We start from the raw sequence: 14793 nt of genomic DNA, 5'->3' as shown, positions 1-14793 counted from the left end.
AAGGCTGCAGTGAGCTATATTCATACCACTGCATTCCAGCCTGAGCAACAGAGTGCTCCCTTAAAAAGTAAAAAAATAATAATAAAACAAATGAAAGTGACAGCTCAATGTACATTGAAAAATGTACATTAAAAATGTTTTATTGTTTTTTTACTCCCTAAAAAGTAAAAAAAATAATAAATGAAAGGGACAGTTCAATGTACATTCAATCTTAAGTAATTGCTAAACTATCTTTGCATCTATCTATAAAAACAGATAAATCTTTCTATAATTCATCAGAGAGTAGTGGGTTTTAATAATTGTGTAGTATAACATGTAACTAATATGCTTCATGAAGCACTAACTTCCATGTAAGTAATTTTTATGTGTTTGTGTATGTATATGGGTGTTGGGAGAAAGTCGAGGCTCTTTACCCACAAAAAGAAAGTGAATTCCAGGAAAAGTTTAACTTACCTAAGGAAGAGGAAAAAACGAATGCAAATATTGCTGTTAACTTAATGCATCACAAAAACGACTTCACCTAAGTGTTTTGTGCCATATTTTCTAGCATCTGTAGTATGATTATAATAATAACCTTCTTAGAGAAGAAAATCTTTTTTTCCGAAAATTACACTGCCCTCAATCATGAATATTGCTTCAAAATTCATATTTACGTTCTGTTTTATAAGGTTGTATTTTTCTAAATACTTTCTTAGCCCACATGTCATGCAAATGTTTTGAAATCATCACAATGAAAAGCACTATGTTCAACTCTAAAAAGGCAACATTCCATTGTGGATGTTGCTTTATTATTTTCCTTTTCATACTTACATTCATACATTTTAAAAATATAGTATTTCCTAAAGAATCATATTTAAATGATTTTTGATTTAGCAATATATTTGAGTGAAATACTTAAATTTTTTTAACTCACTTATAGGAAGACAAAGACACAGCTTTGTGAACAAAGAATGATTTTGTCTACATTCCACACAAATTATGCATTTCCAGTAAATCAAAATTTTTTCCAATTGTTTTTCATTTTTTGTTGAAAGTATTCTACTTTTTACAATGCATTTTTTATATGATTACAATCAAAGGGTTGGACCTACAATTACAAAGTTGCAGGAGAATGTGGTCATTTAAGAGTTTGATTAATTTTTGTTTTTTTAAATTGTGTTTTGTCTTAGAGGACTTCATGATTAGTTTCAGTTCAAGTGATATTGTCTAGAGGTATCACCCAAAGATCACAAAATGTTCTTTCTCTATTTTATAGCCATTAAGGACATATTTGGAATTTTTAATGAATCTTTACAAAGAGAAAAGTTGTGAATCACCAGTGACCCTCAGGAAATAAATGAGGCTGTTTGTAAAAAGCTTCACATAGATAGAATTTAAAAATCACTTTCTAATTTTCTGTGTTTTAGAAATGCTCTTTAAGACCAACTGGAGGTGCCAGTATGGCACATGTAAATTTTACAGAAGTCAATTTGATATAGAAACCAAGTTGACATAGAAGTCAATTATACACTCATACATACAGGCACACAAGTGTGTGTGGGTGTGTATCTTTTATTACTTAGAGAAAGCTATTTATGAAAATTTACTTTCATAAAAAGACAAAGTCAGATTCCTTTGTGACCACAGACAATGTTGTAAAATGAATCCTGTCATTTTAGCAGACTGTATAATGTTTTCATAACGTTGTAGTTAAAGATGCAGGCGCTGGTACAATCATACAATGGATCCTACCCAGAAATAAAAAGAGAGGGGATGCTTGATTTAGGCAACAGCATGTTTGATTCTTAAATGCACTTTTCTAAATGAAAGACACCAAATTCAAAAGGCTGCACACTGTATGATACCCTTCATGTGACATTATGAACAAGGCAAACTATAGGAAAGGTAAACTATACCAAGATCTGTAGTTCTCACAGGTTAGCTGCCTCTCAAGGGACCAGGAGCTATCTAAAGAGTGGCCACACAAGGGAATATTTAGAATGATGGAACTGTTCTGTGTGGTACTTTGATGCACGCTTGATGCATTTTCACACCACAATAATAAACTTAACCATATGCAAACGTTTCTTACAGTTTTTGATAGCTTCGCTGAGGTATCAAAAGAACTGTATATATTTCACCATATATAAACATTAACTCCAGTTAAAGAAGAAAACCTAAGAAACACCACTCTAGACATCAGTCTTTGGAAATAGTTTATGACTAAGTCCTCAAAAGCAATGGCAACAAAATCAAAAATTGGTGAGTGGGACCAAATTAAACTAAAGAACTTCTGCACAGCAAAAGAAACTATAAACAGAGTAAACAGACAGAACAGGAGAAAATATTCACAAACTATGTATATAACAAAGTGCTTATTTCCCCAGAATCTATAAGGAACTTTAACAATTGAACAAACAATTAATAAAGAATTCCATTAATAACTGAACAAAAGACATAAATGGACACTTCTCAAAAGAAGACATATGAGAAGGCAACACATAGACGAAAAAATGCTCCACATCACTAACCACTGGAGAAATGCAAGTCAAAACCACAATGAGATATCACCTCATACTAGTCAGAGTAGTTATTATTAAAAAGTCAAAAAACAACAGATGCTGGCACAGCTATGGAGAAAAAGGGAACACTTATATGCTGTAAGAATGTAAATTAGTTCAGCCACTGTGGAAAGCAGTTTGAACATCTCTAAATAAACTTAAAATAGACCTACCATTTGACCCAGCAATCCTGTTACTGGGTATATATCCAAAAGAAAATAAATTGTTCTTCCAAAAGAACACATGCACTCATATGTTCATCACAGCACTATGCATAATAGCAAAGACGTGGAATCAACCTAGGTAACCGTCAACTGTCGATTGGATAGAGGAAAAAGGATACATATACAACATGGAATACTATGCAGCCATAAAAAAGAAGAAAATCATGTACTCTGCAGCAACATGGATGTAGTAGGAGGCCATAATCTTAAGCAAATTAATGCAGGATCAGAAAACCAATTACCACATGTTCTCATTTATAAGTAGGAGCTAAATATTGCTTACTCATGAACACAAAGACGGTAACATTAAACACTGGGACCACAACAGGATTGGGAAGAAGGAGGACAGGGGTTGCAAAACTACATATTGGGTACAAGGCTCAGTACCTGGATGACTGAATGAGTTGTGCTCCAAACCTCAGCATCACACAAAATACCCACGTAAAAAACCGGCACATGTACCTCCTGAATCTAAAGTAAGCATTGAAATTATTGAAAATAAAAAATAAGCTTGAGGAAAGATATTCTTTTGCTCTACTTACCTCTGTAGGCAACCTAGTATTTTTGTAAAACAAAAATACTTGATGATTATGTGGAATAAATGAATAAAAGAAAGGCATTAATTTTTTTTTTTTGTATCATAGGTTGAATTTCTTATCTTTTTAAAAATTTATTTATTTTACTTTAGGTGCATACTATATCTGGCATTTCTCCCCATGTTATCCCTTCCCACCCTCCCCTCCCTCCCCACACCCCACTGTCACTCCCCTACACCCCCCAACTACCCCCAGTGTGTGATGCTCCTCTCACTGAGTCCATGTGTTCTCATTGTTCAACACCCACCTATGAGTGAGAACATACAGTGTTTGGCTTCCTGTTCTTGTTTCAATTTGCTGAGAATGATGGCTTCCAGATTCATCCAAGTCCCTACAAAGGACACGAACTCTTGGTTTTTTATGGCTGCATACTATTCCATTATATATATATATATAACATTTTCTTTGTCCAGTCTATCATTGATGGGCATTTGGGTTGGTTCCAGGTCTTTGCTATAATACACAGGGCTGCAATGAACATATGTGCGCATGTATCTTTATAGTAGAACAATTTATAGTTCTTTGGGTATATGCCCAGTAATGCGATTGCTGGGTCAAATGGAATTTCTATTTCTAGATCCTTGAGAAGTCACCACACTGTCTTCCACAATGGTTGAACTAATTTACACTCCTACCAACTGTGTAAGAGTGTTCCTATTTCTCCACATCTTCTCCAGCATCTGTTGTCTCCATATTTTTTAATGATTGCCATTCTAATTGGCGTAAGGTGATATCTCAGTGTGATTTTGATTTGCATTTCTCTAATGACCGATGATGAGCATTTTTTCATATGTTTGTTGGTCTCATATATGTCTCCTTTTGAAAAGTGTCCGTTCATATCCTTTGCCCACTTTTGAATGGGGTTGTTTGTTTTTTCTTATATGTCTGTTTTAGTTCTTTGTAGATTCTGGATATTAGCCCTTTGTCAATGGGTAGATTGCAAAAATTTGTTCCCATTCTGTTGGTTACCAATTCGCTCTAATGATGGTTTGTTTTGCTGTACAGAAGCTCTGGAGTTTATTTAGATCCCATTTGTCTATCTTGGCTTTTATTGCCATTGCTTTAGGTGTTTTAGTCATGAAGTCTTTGCCTATGCCTATGTGCTGGATGGTTTTGCCTATGTTTTCTTCTGGTGTTTTTATGGTGTTAGGTTTTATGTTTAAATCCTTGATCTAACTGGAGTTAATTTTAGTGTAAGGTGACAGGTAGGGGTCCAGTTTCTGGTTTCTGCACATTGCTAGCCAGTTTTCCCAACATTATTTATTAAACATGGAGTCCTTTCCCCATTGCTTGTTTTTGCCAGATTTTTCACAGATCAGATGGTTGTGGATGTGTGGCATTGTTTCTGAGGCCTCTGTTCTGTTCCATTGGTCTATGTCTCTGTTTTGGTACCAGTACCATGCTGTTTTGATTACTGCAGCCTTGTAGGCAGGCAGTGTGATGCCTCCAGCTTTATTCTTTTTGCTTAGGATTGTCTTGGCTATGTGGGGTCTTTTGGGATTCCATATGAAGTTTAAAGTGGTTTTTTCCAGTTCTGTGAAGAATGTAATTGGTAGCTTGACAGCGATAGCGTTGAATCTACAAATTACTTTCGGCAGTATGACTTGCCAGTCAGATGCACTTTCTGGATGAAGCAGCACCCCTCCCCTCCTCAGTCTGCCCTGAGATGGCTTTGCTCACCATCGGACCAGACCTTTGAAATGCACCAGGTACCTGGGTTGGAGCTAGGAGATCTCTGGATTTCTGCATCTCTCTCACTGGGTGTTGTGCACTGGAGTTGTGTCTAATCAGCCATCTTGGATCTTCTTCAAAAGGAATGAAATATTAAAATTACTTTGCCCTTTAATCAAAATAATGGTATCTGATTTTGAGAAATAAATGATTTTTTACATCTGAGACTTCACTTAAGCTAAAATAATAATTGCTACAATCATTTATAGGTAATTAAATTATAATTCAATATAAAGTTTTGTTTTCTTAACTTTTAAGTCCAGGTGTACATGTGCAAGTTTGCTATATAGGTAAAGTCATGTAATGGGGTTTGTTGTAAAGATTATTTTGTCTCCCAAGTGTTAAACCTAGTATTTGTTAGTTGTTTTTCCTGATCGGCTCCCTCATCCCACCTTCCACCCTCCAGTAGGCCACAGTGTCTGTTGTTGCCTTCTATGGGTCCACATGTGCTCATCATTTAGCTCACACTTGTGAGAATGTGAAGCATTTGGTTTTCTATTCCTGAATAATTTGCTAAAGATAGCAGCCTCCAGTTCCATTCATGTTCCTGCGAAGGACATGATCTCATTCTTTCTTTTTTTTTCTTTTTTTTTTTTGAGATGGAGTATTGCTGTGTTGCCAGGCTGGAGTGCAATGGTGCCATCTCAGCTCACTGCAACCTCCACCTCCTGGCTTCAAGTGATTCCCCTACCTCAGCCTCCTAAGTAGCTGGGACTATAGGTGCCTGCCACTAAGCCCAGCTACTTTTTTGTATTTTAGTAGAGACAGGGTTTCAACACGTTGGCCAGGATGGTTTCAATCTCCTGAACTCATGATCTGCCTACCTTGGCCTCCCAAAGTGCTGGGATTACAGGCGTGAGCCACCAAGCCTGGCCAGTCTTGTTCTTTTTTTGTGGCTGCATAGTATTCTGTGGCATAGATGTACGATATTTTCTTTATCTAGTCTACCATTGATAGGCATTTAGGTTGATTCCTTATTTTTCCTATTGTGAATAGTGTTGCAGTGAACATACGCATACAGGTGTGTTTACGATAGAACAATCTATATTCCTTTGGGTATACCCAGTAATGGGATTGCTGGATTGAATGGCAGTTCTGTATCTAGGTCTTTGAGGAATCGCCACACCGCTTTCCACCATGGTTGAGCTAATTTACACTCCCACCAACCATGTGTAAGCATTCCTTTTTCTCCTCAAATAAAATTTTCTTATGTGTAGTTGTATCCTCATAACTGGAGTAGCCATGTGTCTTGGTTTATTCTTGCTCTTCCAGCATATTCTTTGATCCTATCTGGTTTGGCCAGCATTTGTCCTTCATTTTCTGCATTTTATTCAAGTATTATTTTAATACTTGCACTAGCATAAGCTAAGCTGGATTTGGTAGAGCAGTATCGTCTTTTCACCTTCTTCCAGAACCTATGAAGGAAGTGTCTGAGTCACAGGTGCAGGGAAACAGAGTGCTTATTGAAAGGTTGTTAAACCCACAAGACAACTGGCTGTGACCTTTTTCTCTCTTCCAAGTACTTTACAAACACAAAGTAATTAACACTTCCCTTTCAAGGACTGCCTGTAGGGCACTCACTGACAAAATTAAGGCTCTGTGACAGGAGCAGCTAGGTACGGCAACCCCATCGGCTCTTGGACAGTGGTGGGAAGCGAGCACAATGCCCTCTGCCCTTGCTGGTCACTTGGTGTACCTGATTACTCTCTGTGTTTGGAGGAGCTCAAAGCAGCTGGGCTACTGGGTAGGAGAGCAGAGGGGAATGTGAGAATGACAGGTTAGGAAATTACAAGTTAGTATGTGAAATAAGTGTAACAAGACATAAAAGCTCGAATCCTCTTGCTTCCAGTGTTTTATCATTTATTGGGTGTGCAAATGTCTTTTGTTACTTGGGTGTTTTTAATGGGTTTTTGTTTTGTTATGAAACAAACCTTTGACACCAATGAACTTAAAAAAGCAGATTTAATTTTGAAAATCAAGAAATTTGAGGATGCATGTGTATAGTGTCTAGATTTCACCGACCACAGAAAAACCAAGAGATGCAAACTTGCTAAGAAGTATCTATTTCAAAGTCAGTTGTTATTTTGAGAAGAAGGTGGCCCAAAGTCACAGTCCTCATTCAGTAGCAGAAAGTGCTGAATGTTTCATTTAGATTAAGTAACTGTTCTACTAAATTAATTTTGCTTAGTTTTGATTCCAAATTTTTTATGTGTACATAAAAAGTGAAGCAGTTGCTGTTAATGTTAGCTCTATTTGCAAAATAATAATAACAGAAGTAATACAGTAGCAATGGTAGCAACAATCCCTTAAATTTAAATGATGCCATTGTATATCAGGGCTATCACATATTTTCAATGCAAAATTACTTGTTACTGTATTTTTGTAAGTATTCTATTTTTTCATCCAGTTATTAAAATGAGATTTAAGCTTAAGGAAGTTTATTCAGGTGGAAGCTATCTGTTACAAATAGTTATGAATTCATTACTCTTACAAATAATTATGAATTCATTAAAATTCATTGTTAAGAAAACATTTGATTTTGTAGCAATAATACAGATAGAAATTTTGGTGGAGCACAAAATTTTGGTAAAATCCACATTCTTAATAAATTAAGAAACATTAAGATTGGAAATATGCTTAAATCTGGCCATGTAGTTCATATCATTCATCTGTGGCAACCTAACAAGCTGAAGCTTTAGAAGTTTCAGAAATTTTCAAGAACTTGCAATTCTCGATGTATATTTTGCAAAGAGCATAATCATTCTCACAAAGCAAAAGACCCAAAATTATTGACAGATGAGAGCTAAAATGATATATGAGATTTGGTTCTGTACTTCTATAATTGTCTTTGAGAATATTCCAAGCTTCTGTTTATAACCGGTTAAATTGTATATTCTATGCTGGAACTATATTGAGAAAGCCTGTAATTTGGTGAACTATGTAAGTTTGATAAAATAGTCAAAATAATCACAAATAGTAACAACTTGTTGACAAGTTTTGCTTGTAAACATATTTGACCAAAAAACAACAGTACTTTATATAAAGGCAAAAAGCCAGTTCCTATGAAAATTTGGGGGCTGAAACATTTATATGCTTCAATTGTGAAACAAACTTGAGGATACTTTCCATTTAGCATGATTAGCTCTGATTTTACCTGGTGACTAGGCATGTACACACAAGTTTTTTTCTAAAATTAAAAAATATTGTGGTTTACGTAAAAGTCATTTGAACATGTAAATACATTCACATTTGTTAACCATTAAATACAATTTTGAAGCAAAATACAGGTACTTTTCTTTTTAAAAATGAAAATAATTTCTAGAAACAAGAATTTAGGAAATCACAGACACACCCATTAAGGAAATAGCTAAGAAATTCACAGAAAAACACAAATACAAACCAAGAAACATTATTCTAGTCTTTTTCTAAATTTTCAAATAACTAACTTACAGGATTTTTTGTTTAATGTACATGAATTAAACAATTCGTTATTCTTAGTTTTATAGAGATTGTTTTAAGAAAATAATTTTAACACAAAACTATATTGTAGATACAAATTAATGACCTAATAGATAGTATTATTGACTGATAAGTTAGGTCATTATATTGTCCTAATTTAAGATGTTTAACTATTTAAAATTTTTTCTTCAAAAAGTTTTATCCAAAATGTTTAGATAATAAGTTACAAGAAGAATAAAAACCCTATGAGGTAACTGTACGACAGATATTGTTTATGTGTGTGATTTGCTTGAAGTCACACAGCCACAACATGGAAGGTCTGGGAGTGGAGCCAAGCCCTTGGAGAAGGATTGAGTGAGGATTTGTAAACTAAAGAGCAGCATTCCAAGTTCAAGAAACATATGCATTGTTCTCAAACATGCTTCGTCTAGTTGGAATACAAAACAAAGCGGAAAAAGACAAGTAACACAGAAATCCTTTTTTTTTTTTTTTAATGAATGAGAGGTTCTTTATTTTGCCCAGGTTGGCCTTGAACGCATAGCCTCGCCTCTTCAAGTGCCAGGACAACTGGCCAGAGCCACCGCGGCTCCCATGGAAATCTTTAAGAGATCCAGTGTGCCAAATTTTAAGGAACTCAGAACAATGTTATATAAAATAACATAGTGCTAACCAAAAAAAGGCATAGCAAAAGGCTACTGTTTAGAATAATTCTGAACCATGTTTTGGAAAGGGAGGAGAGAGGTGTTCGTAGCAGAGATCTGGGCCAGAGCGTGGTGGCTCAGTGGGTGACTGTGAAGATGCATGTATCAGAATCGACACAATGCCTGTAAGAACTGGAGGGTTTTGGCCGGGCGCGGTGGCTCAAGCCTGTAATCCCAGCACTTTGGGAGGCCGAGGCGGGTGGATCACGAGGTCGATAGATCGAGACCATCCTGGTCAACATGGTGAAACCCCGTCTCTACTAAAAATACAAAAATTAGCTGGGCATGGTGGCACGTGCCTGTAATCCCAGCTACTCAGGAGGCTGAGGCAGGAGAATTGCCTGAACCCAGGAGGCGGAGGTTGCGGTGAGCCGATATCGCGCCATTGCACTCCAGCCTGGGTAACAAGAGCGAAACTCCGTCTCGGGAAAAAAAAAAAAAAAAAAAACTGGAGGGTTTCTAACGGTCAGAATATAGGAGCTTTAAGTGTTGAGTTTTAGATTCGTAAACAGATGCTAGCTTTTTAAGGTTACATTAGAAATGCTGGATCAAATGGAAGTACCACAACCTGTTTAAACAGAAAAAAAAAAGATGTAATACAATTTGCTATACTTAAATATAATTTACTATATAAATTACATTTGGCAGTCATTTATTCATTAATGCATTCAACAAACATCTACCAGATGTGTACTATGTACCAGAAACTGCCCTATGCAGTGAGGAAAGAATAATAAATGACACAAAGACCCTATTCTCATGAAAGACTAGTAGAGAAAACAAATGATAATTTATATAAATCTTAGCTTACAATACAATCTAGAAGTACAAGGAAGAAAAAACAAAGCATGGCATGGGGATTACAGCAGCGGAGTGCAGCTCTAAATAAGTCGGCCAGGGAATCAAGCTAGTGCTTGCATAGTTCATTTTCTATATATGAAAACATTTAATCCTCACAAAAATAGTACGAGATAGGTGTGCAAGTTTAGTAATTTATCCAAGGGTGCGTGACCAGGAAGTGGTGCCATTATTTCAAATTTAGACTGTGCGGCCTGAGCACAGGTTCCTAATCATCATGTGAATACTTTCCCATGACTTGGAGGGTAGTGACTCTGAGCTAAGGCCTGAATTAAGGAAGAAAGTCAGCCATGTGATTATCTGAAGGAAGGTTGCTTCAGAGGGAAGAAAGGGTGCAAAAACCCTAATATGCTTGACTCGCCCAAGAAACACCAAAATGGTATGATGTGGCTGACACTGAGTTAGGCAAGGAAGAAATTGAGAGGAAAATACAATCGTATTATTAGGACACTGTGGTCCACTGACAGGAGATTAGATAGTAGCTGTCTAAGTGTAGAAGCAGAAAGATGTCACCATCTCTGTGACAAGTGGAGCTGGCTTGGATTAAGGCATTGATGGTTGTGATGTTACTTTTGACATCTTAACTTGGCTAGGGTACAATCTCCAGTTAATCAGCCAAACACAAATCTAGATGTTGCTGTGAAGGTATTTTGTAGATGTGGTTAAAGTTCAAAATCTGTTGAATTTGAGTAAGGTAGATTTTTCTAGGTAATCTGGGTAGCCCGATCTAATCAGTTGAGTCAGAAGACCAGAGCTGAGGCTTCCTGAAGAAGAAAAAATTACCGCCATGGAGAGTAGCTTCAGTTCTTCATGGCCTGCCCAACAGATTTTCGGCTCGCCAGTTCAGTCCCCACAATTGCATGAAGCAATTCCTCGCAATAAACCCTTGAAAGAGTATTTCCTGTTATGTGGTAAAGAGGTAGACACTGGTAATATTCAGGGCATGTGTCAAAGTGGTATTAAATATTAAACATGAATGAGAATGGGAAAAAGAAGTGCTTGCTTTGTCAACAATACTACATTTTAATTCTCCCCCCATTGATGTCAGAAAACAATGGAGAAGGCACTTTGGTAAGAAGAGTAGAAAGTACTTCATAGTCTACATTCGTTGTGGAATAAATCTAGTTATATTTTGTGAGTGCTAATATGATATATATGTATGTACATATGTATATATAAAATGCTATATTTGTATATAATATAGATGTATATAATACACATATATAGAGATAAAATACTATATAAATACATAAAATATAAATATATAAAATAAAATATAATGAATTATAATAAATATATTTTTATTACATAAATATCTTTAATAAATAATTATTGAATGATTAATAATTACATAATAATTTAATAAAATATAAATATATTTAATAAATAAAAATAAATATAATAAATAAAATATATAAAATATAACTATAAAATAAGATATAAATATATAAAATATAAATATGGTATAAATAGATTAAATACTATATATATAGTATATATACTGTATGTTATATATATTTATATAAAAACACACAAAACTATTTTCATTTTACCCTGTATGCCAAATATGAACAGGTTACCTCTGGCTAGGTTTGTGGGTTCATTTTAGTCATTCACTAAGTATTTGTTAAGTGCCTTTATGGTCCAGACATGAAATGCTAAGAGAAGACAAGAGTGAATATGATGTCTTTATGGTTTTATTTTTCAGGTTTTCTATAATGAGTTTGACTTACTTTTTAAACACCTAAAATTCTTTTTAAGGATGATGTAATCTCACAGTTACTTCAAAAGAATATTTATTCTCTCTAGCAGAAAGGAAAACAAAACAAACAAACAAAAAACACAAGGTACCTGCTTTTGTCTAAAATAAGACTAAATCATCCTGAGTCTGCTTTCCACTAGGTATGATTTTTTTTCTAAGTGCTTAACAAGTAAAATTCAAACTTCCCTTCATGTTGAATCCTGCTGCTATTTGAACACTGTGTCTTGATTACATCTCCTTTTGCAATAGTCTTTAGAGGGTCATGGACAGATTTCCACTGGCCACAAGTCTTCCTAAGGGTGATCTCCAGCAGGATTTGCCTTTGTGGAAGCTGCCTCATTTGTGCAAGAGAAAGGGATTGTGTGTTTGACTCAGTCACTCATTGTACTACTTTCTGTGTCCTGGCTGAAGGGGGAAATACAATATATGTGATCTATCTTGGCTCTCCCGACATGGATCCCTTCCGTGTCCTCAATTTCCGTCTCTAGAAAAGATCATAGTGACTGTACTGCTTCTTTCCCTAAATAAAATCCATTAGCAGGTATTAAGTGGGCTTAGAAATGGAAGCATGCCATTCTGGTAGGGAAAAGCTTGATGAATTTTGTGGGAGGCAACTATGAGGACGTCTCCTCCAAGGCATTTTCTTTTGACGCCATTGCCTTCATTTCATACAAGAAGAAGGATAATACCTGGACCGATTTCACATACTATTACAAAAAGCATCTAAAATGTTATTTTAAGCAACCAGAAAATTATCCTCCAAAAAATGTCAGCTTAGCGCTTATCGATAGTAATTTGAAATACGCAGGATGTCAGGGTGAACTATGTACTTCCGTCCTTTCAGATAAAATATACTACATGAGTCCGAAAGCATTTATTCAAATGCCTCTCCTGAGAGGTTCACAGGGCTGCTGCTGCTAGAACATTCGGTGCACTGGATGCAGAAAATCCAAGGAGCCTGTGGCTCTGCTGGAAGATTAAGGACTCTCCGCGCCCTGTGTCACTGCCAACTCCCAGCGTCCTCATCAATCTCTCCAGCAGGCTGTGCAGGCATTGCTTTCTTGTCGCAGTTTTATAAACAGGAGGAAGTGAGCTCTTGTTGCTACATACACTCATGCCTGACCATGAAAAGATAAATACTTTAACTCTTAAGCTTCAGAGAATAGAAATCTGGCTAAACACTAAGAAAAAAGAAAATGAGTTCACTGGGCACCCACAGAAGTGAGTTTACAGAAAACATTGAATGAGTGGTGACGTCACACAGATATCCAAGAGATACTGCAAAGACCAGCACAAAGGTGGTTCTTCGATATGCATTATTTATGGTTCAGGGTTAGTTGTCGATGCCAATTATGTTTTATTTCTGTTGTCTCCTGTTCGGGTATAAGGCTCATGTCAGACTTAATCATTCCTCTCCCTGTGGTCTCATGGCAGGTTGTTTGTACCTCATTCTGTCTTGTGTTGTCAGCAGAGTCTATCAGCTATTCTCAGTCTGTTCTCCTCCCTAACTGCGATACACACCTACCTACAGGACAATATCCCACATAGGAAACCCTCAGGGGTAGACCCAGGGTAGTGCACTGTGCACACTTCAAAAGCATACTGCTGCAGAGAGAACCTTGAACCCACTCGGATTTTGGCATTTTTGACCTGGTTTGATGACCATGGGGTCAGCTTCACAATAACCACAGTGGCTTCCATAGCTAATATGCGATAGCCAGAAACATCTGTGTTCAGCTGCTACTGTCCCTGTTGGAGGCGTTGCATCCAGAGCCAAATCAGGCATTCCCATGCTAGAAGGAGAAAGTCCTACTCCTTGGTGTTCTCTCTGCATTGTTCCTACTTAATTCTTTTAAGTAGCCTACCCCAGGGTTTGGTAAATACCATTCAGGCTCTCCCAATGTCTGAAGTCTCTGAGAACAAGCAGAAGGGGAAGAAGAGGGAAGGGAAAGACTTGTATCCATGAATAGAAAGATCCTTGGGAAAAAGCAAGAAATTGTGTGTTTGCTAAGTGTGGGAAAGGTCACTGTCCCAAGGTGGCCCCGTGCTTTTTCTTGTCATATTGGGATTCTCGCTAGTTCTACCCTGACCAGTCAGGGAACTGCAGCTTGCAAAACTGCTGTTGTGCAAAGAAGCACTAGTATATGAGTATATTCAAGCCCGTGGATGTGCCTTTTTGGTGGAAACGACCTCAGAGAATCCCTTCCAGCTCTGGCATTGGCCAAGCAGAGTCATTCTCTTGAGGGCACCCTGGGGAGAATACAATACTCACTAGGAAATACCATTTAGAGGTCTGTGGACTTTCTGACAAAGGGAATTGAGATGAGTTTTATCCAGTTAATTTGAGGTTCAAAAGAAAGCTGAGTTTGCAAAGCACCCTGCAGCTCTGACGGCCCTGTGTGTAGCACATGATCGCTGACTACATGAGGCCCAGGAGTCCTAATGTCTTCCTGTGCTCTCATGCCCTCCCTGGGTGGCCTAAGAAAGGAAGACTTCAGGGTGCCTCAGGCCATCTCCAGGTCTCCTCACAGTTCCTTCAGGCAGGGGGCCCTCAGTGTCTTCTTGTCTGTGACACCCCTGTTTAGCCCCTGACCAGCCAGGCCCAGAACCCACCTGTCCTGAGAAAGACAAAAAGCGTTCTTCCACCAAGAAATATCCATCCTCCTTAAATAATAGATCAAGAGTTAGAAAATAAATCCTAGCTAGGGCCTTTGGGAGGGTGGAGGGTGGGAGGAAGAAGAGGATCAGGAGAAATAAATAATGAGTACTAGGCTTAACACTTGGGTGATAAAAATAATCTGTACAACAAACCCCCACGACGTGAGTTTACCTATGTAATAAACCCTGCACATATAACCCTGAACTTAAAAGTTAAAAAGGAGAAATATTAATAGACACTACCATGGCCCCAACATTTGTGTA

Source organism: Saimiri boliviensis, chromosome 1, assembly GCF_048565385.1.
Source record: "Saimiri boliviensis isolate mSaiBol1 chromosome 1, mSaiBol1.pri, whole genome shotgun sequence".
NCBI classification, from domain to species: domain Eukaryota; kingdom Metazoa; phylum Chordata; class Mammalia; order Primates; family Cebidae; genus Saimiri; species Saimiri boliviensis.
Note: the sequence above shows the minus strand (reverse complement) of the source record.